Below are 6,586 nucleotides of genomic sequence, written 5' to 3'. Positions count from 1 at the left end.
AAGTGTAGTCCCCACCAACGACTTTCCAGACTGAATTTATAACCACAGCCACAGAAAATCCCCACCTTGGTCCACACATCCATCACACCCCGCGCAAACGAGACAGGGGAAGACACTAGGTGGTCGAAATCGAGGGGGGGGAAGGGAGGGGTAAACTAAAGTAGTAGCCACCAACGACTTTCCAGACTGAATTTATAACCACAGCCACAGAAAATCCCCACCTTGGTCCACACATCCATCACACCCCGCGCAAACGAGACAGGGGAAGACACTAGGTGGTCGAAATCGAGGGGGGGAAGAAGTGAGGCGAAGAGAGATAAAGGCACCTGGAACTGAACCTGTCCCCTAATGCCAGTTTGTGCCCTGAGACGGCAGCTCACCTGGTGGTCACAGTCGGGTACTGAGTTTCTCGGAAAACACTTTCCAGTTTCTCCACCTGCCAGGGCTGGAAGCGCACTTGTGGCTCAAGGCTCCCACGCCGACCACTGGCACCTGACGGATCCTGCTGGGTCAGCGGCAGCTGCTGGGGCTCCTGGTGAGCTTCATCCGCGGGGCGGTCAGCATCGCCTCTCTGGCTCATGATCACCTCTCGAGGCGGGCAAGAGTTGGCAGCGTGGTCCAGGTGGCCCTCGGGGCTCGTGTCGGGGCCCAGGAGGCCGAGAGCTCCTTCACCCATTGAGCCACCCGGGGCTGCAGAAGGCAAACCTGGTGCAGGCGGAGAAGCGATTTTCTGCATGGAATCCTCTACTCTGAAACGGAGAACATCAGCGGAGTTGGGCTGTGTCTCCATGGCGCCAATGCACCGAGGGGCTCACAGCCTCCGCCACACGACCGAGGGCAAAAGCCGGATGTCTTGGGAGCAGCGAGGCTACAAAATGGCGGAGCCGCAGGTTGCAATTGGTTAGTGAGACCCCACACCCCATTGGCCAGTGCGGACCAGCGCACTTCTGATGATTCTCATTGGCTGGCTGCATGCAGCTCTCATGGCAAAAGGGGTTACAGAATAGCGGTATGATGAGGGGAGGCCAGAAAGAAGCCCATGACCAAAAAGAAAGAGACCGAGACTGTGCAGGCGCCCAATGGGGCCTGACCTTGCCACACAGCTAGCAGACTACACTGTCCCTGGATCGCACGGACACTTGAAGGGACCTTGTTGGAGTGCACACTTGTTAAGAATTGGAGCGCAAGGGACGAGAATTCACACTGACCCCAGGATCTCTTGAGGGGAGGCTGGGAGACGGTCCCTTGCCTTACCCTCAATGCTGCACTGTCTGCACAGAGCAACGCCCCGAATTCGGCTGGCCTGACCCCGTAGGGGCTGCTGGATCCCAGTCCTCCCAGTGAGGACGAAAGCAGACTCTGTCATGCTGCCCTCAGCACCCCACCCCGGACGTGTGACAGGCAGGGTGCTGACGGGAGCTCGTCAGGAACCCCCAGCCCCGTGAGTGAGTCTATCCTTCCACCGATTTGCAAGGAATCCACTGGGGAAACGTAAATTCCTGCCCAGAGCTCATCCATCCGGGAACCCCCACCGTCCATGCATGCGGTCCTACCTGTTTCTGTTGTAGTGAAGACCGATGATTCATACTCAGAAAGCAGTGAGAACTACAACTGGGCCTTAGTAACTCTGCGCAGGTAGGAGGAAATGAACAAGCAAGCGTATGTACCTCCGTTCCGTATACCTTCAAAGGGCCATCTTTCCAAACAGAATGCATTGCAGGGCGTTTGGGGAGGTTATCGTTGAGAGAATCTTAGAGATTGCAAATTTCTGCTTTCTTTCTCGAAGGACGTGAAAATAATTGTAAAAGTCTTATTCATGGGATTCATTAGTCGAGCAATAGAGTGATTCCTGTGATTTATTTTGTGCTGAGACCCAGAGTACCTTCAAAGGGCCATCTTTCCAAACAGAATGCATTGCAGGGCGTTTGGGGAGGTTATCGTTGAGAGAATCTTAGAGATTGCAAATTTCTGCTTTCTTTCTCGAAGGACGTGAAAATAATTGTAAAAGTCTTATTCATGGGATTCATTAGTCGAGCAATAGAGTGATTCCTGTGATTTATTTTGTGCTGAGACCCAGAGAAGTAGAGCACTTGTCCCGTGGTTGCACACTTTCGTGCAGTTGCTCTGGCCTTGTGAGTTTCAGAAACATTCTTTGATTAAAAGCAATGATGGAGTCCTTGAATTAATTTAGGAAACATTAATTTAGACATTTGGGTGAGAATAAACAAGAGTCTGAATTTTTGATCAGCCATTGAACATGACTGACCACACAGGAGACAGTAATCACTTACAAAAAATAAAAAATAAAGAGCTGGGAATATCCCTCAGTTGCACCATGCCTGCCGAGCAATCGCAAGGTCCTGAATTCGATTCCTGCTACTAAAACGATGGGAGTGGTAAAGGACGAGGAATGAGCACTTCAACCTCCTGATATTGTAGACACAGGGGAGTAAAGTAGTACCAGTAAAAATCTAAAAAACCGAAAAGCGTGAAAGGATGAAAGAGAGAATGACAAAGAGAAAAGAGCATAAAAGAAATCAACAGGCAAAAGGAAAGGAAAACGATGCCAAAAACGGCTGGGAAGTGGTTTTCAGGGAGCGACCCAGGGAGGCACAGCTGCTGAACTCTCCATGGGACGGGAGCTCACCGATCTCGGGGCCCCTTCTGCACCACAGTCTCTGCAGTGCACAGCCCTCCCTCCCCACTATGACTTCAGTCGCCAAGGAAGAGCCAGCAGGAAGAGGATGGGGACTTAGCTGAGGGTGACCAATTCACAAACTGTCTTTTTTCGGCAGTGCTGCTGTATTCTCACTAAAACTTTCTTGGTGCATGTTAGACAGAAATGATTGGTTTTTTTGCCTTTTGGCTGTCAATGTAAAAGAGGAAATTCCCTGCAGTCTATAGCCTTACAATGGCCTGCGCCTGTGATCCAAGCTCTGTGGGGGGCTGAGGCAGGAGGACTGCAAGTTCAAGGTCAGCTTGGCAAACAATGCGACCCTGTCTACAGTGAAAACTAAAAAGTGGGGATTTAGCTCAGGGAAGAACCTTGGGTTGATTTTCCAGTTGCGGTTAAAAAAAATGCATAGGGATCATTTATTAAAATTCCTTTGAAGTACTCTGGATATTAGCACCTCTTGACCATATAGAAAATACTTCTAGAAGTGATAACTCTAGAGGGCTGAAAGCGTCCTGAAACTCTGTAATATACTGTGCTTTCGGTTGCGGTTTGGGCACCTAGTCTCTAAAGGCTCGCCATCACTACTCTACCTGATGTTCTGAGAGTGGTATTGAATGAGAGTGAGGCTATCAGACATTGGGGTGGTCATGAATTCCTTGAAATGCTCCTCGTCACAGAAAAGTCTTATTTCTCTGTCAATTTTAAAGTCAAGTTTTGTAAGATACATAGTTAAGGTTGGAAGTTGTTGTCTTGCGGGTGCTAAAACACTTCACTCCAGGCCCTCTTGATCTTTAAGGTTTGTATAGACAAGTCTGCTGTAATTCTAATGTGTTTGCCTTTAGATGTGATTAATTGCCTTTCTCTGACAGCTTTTAAGATGTGTCTCTCTTCTGGTACTTTTAGTGTAATGTGGCATGAGACGTTCTCTTCTGGTCATGGATATTTTGGGTTCCATACGTCTCACTCAATTTTAGGTTCATTTCTTGCCCCGTATTTGAAAAGTATTCTCCCATTATTTCTTTCAACAGGTTTTGAATGCCATTTGTGCTGTCTCTGCCTTTGCAATTATTCCGATTATTGTTAGAGTAGTCATCCTTATATTATCTAGCAGTTTTTCGTGTTCTCTCGTTTTTAAATTGTCTTCCAGTAGTTGTTGTTTGAAGGAAGGCATCGTTGTCTTCTAGTTCTGAAATTCTGACCACACATTGCTCCTTTCAGCTGCCCATAATTTCAATATGATTTTCAGTCTCCTGGATTTCTCATTGGAACCTTTTCAGGGGCCCTGATTTTTGTTAATCTGGTCATTCCTGTTTTGTATCATTTTATGCAGCACATCTCCATTTTTTCTAGAGTCTTACGAAAACTCCTGCATCTTTTTGTTGATTAGTTCCCTTACCTGTTTAGTTTTCTCTTCTCTAATCCCCTTGACTGCCTCTCTGAGGTGTTTTCTGACTTCCTGGGTCATCTTTTCAACTAATTGTGGTGTGTGGCTTGTGCTAATTGACTCCTGGTGTCCCTCATGGGCTTCAGTGGGGTTGGGGGTTTGAGGGGGCATTCTGTTGCCTTGTCTGCTCATTTTTCTGTTATTTTTGTTTGTTTTGTGCTGAAGCTCGTGGATGCTTATGCTTTCATGACTTTGTTGCTAGTGTAGTGATCCCTTTAGTTGCTTTTCAGTGTTGTACTTTGGCCTAGGCCAAATGCAGTCTTTTGTCACAGCACCGAGATCTCAGCGCCTTGGTTAATATGTGAAGGGAGGATGCAATGTTTTAAGCCCAACCACTAAGTTCTGTGGGAATAGACTCTAACCGGGTTAATGTCACAAAGCTAACCTGAGTGTTGGCTGACAGAGAAATAGTGACAGTTATGCCACCCTGTTAATATCAAGCAAATCACGTACAATAGTATCATCCAAGACAAGTGAAATATGAAAGTACTCTGAGAATCAATTATGTACCACCCATAATCTCCTAGAGGAGAAATCCACAATTAGGGTACAAGCTTTAAGACAACCCAGGTATTGCTAATATGTACCCAGGTAGAGCTAATACGTACAAAATGGGATGGCTGTATCTCTGCTAATGGTAGAATAGAATTCCACACTACTTTTACAGAGCTAACTGTCCAAAGATAAACAATGCTTCACAGTTATGCTATTGAAGATATAGGGTTTGGGAAAGCAAAAACATAAAAGGAAAACTTGGAAACTGTAAACAGCATAATGAGAGACGGAGGAGAGAGAAGTGCATGTAGCATGCTCAGGAGCCGTGTGCAAGGAAGCTCCAGCACTTTCTCAGAAGTCCACGTACTGCAGATTTGAGGAAGGAACCCAACACCCGAGAGGGCCAGCTTAGACCTCTGTCCTGAGCATCCCAAGGACTCCCACTGCACAGGCTGCGGACGCACCAGCGGCACCCTTAGGCTGTGCAGGGCCCCACCTGGGTGCTTGTGGCTGCAGGGCCTCCACACAGAGCCAGGGTGGTGTGTGTTGTGCATCTGCTGTGCTTACGGAGCAGTGTGCAGCTTTCCCCGTTTCCTGCTCCATCCACACCCCTCCATCTGTGGATATAGGCACCGCATCTCTTATTCAAAAACAAATCAAATTTACAGCCACTTACCGCTCTCCTTCCATCCACACCCCTCCATCTGTGGATATAGGCACCGCATCTCTTATTCAAAAACAAATCAAATTTACAGCCAATTATACCGCTCCAGACAGCTTCAGCCCTCTAGAGTTATCACTTCTAGAATTTATTTTGTATGTGCCCCAGAAGTGTTACTTAATATCCTGAGCGCTTAAAATGAATTTTACTAAGTGAGCCCTATGCTTAAACCTCCACTTTTCAGTTTTCACTGTAGACAGCGTCTCCCTAAATTTCCCAAGCTGGCAGTGAACTTGCTGTCTTCCTGTCTCAGCCCGCACACAGCTAGGATTACAGGCCCAGGCCATTGTCAGGTTATAGACAGAAGGGAATTCCCTCCTTTTAAACCACACCAAAAAGGCCAAAATCCAATCATCTTTGTCCAACATGCACGAAGAATTTTTAGTAAGAACACATTGTGAAAAACATGCTTTGTGAGTTGTTCGCCCTCAGCTAAGTCCCCATCCTCTTCCTGCTGCCTCTTCCTTGACGACTGAAGTCATGGTGGGGAGGGAGGGGGCTGTGCACTTCTGAGACTGTGGTGCACAGGGGCCCCGCTCCGGTAAGCTCCCGTCCCCATGGATGATCCAAATGAAGTGGAGAGTTCGGCAGCTGTGCTGGGGTGATCACCAACAACCACTTCCCCGCCAATTTTGGATTGGTTAGCCTTTGCTTTTTTGCATTGTTATCTTTATGCTCTTTCCTTTTCTTTCTTTTCATTTACTCTTTTATTTTTTCATACTTTTTGGGTTTTTTATTGTTCTCTTTTCACTCCCCTGTTTGGAGGTTGAAGTGTTCTTTGATTCGCCTTATACCACTCCTATTTTATTTTATTTTATTTTATTTTATTTTACTTTACTTTACTTTATATTTTCTATAGCACAGATTGAATACAGGACCTTGCACTTGCCAGGCAGGCCCGGTGCCACTGAGCTAAATCCCTGGCCCTCCATTTCTTTTGTAAATGACTAGTGTCTCTCTTGTGTAATCAATGATATTTAATCTCAGATCCAAAGTTCAGACTGGTGCTTATTCTCACCCAAATGTCGAAATTAATGTCTTCTAAATGAATTAAAAATGCTCTACATTAGTTCAACACCTCCATCATGGCTCTTCATCAAAGAAGCTTTCTCAACCTCAGAAGGCCAGAGCAAATGAGCACATGTTTGAGACCACAGGACAAGAGCTTTACTCCTCTGGGCCTCTGCACAGAAACAATCGCAGGAATCACTCCACTGCTCCAGTACCAAATCCCATGAATGAGATTTTT

Source organism: Fukomys damarensis, unplaced genomic scaffold (genome assembly GCF_012274545.1).
Source record: "Fukomys damarensis isolate Sample0158 unplaced genomic scaffold, DMR_v1.0_HiC HiC_scaffold_39, whole genome shotgun sequence".
Lineage (NCBI taxonomy): Eukaryota > Metazoa > Chordata > Mammalia > Rodentia > Bathyergidae > Fukomys > Fukomys damarensis.
Note: the sequence above shows the minus strand (reverse complement) of the source record.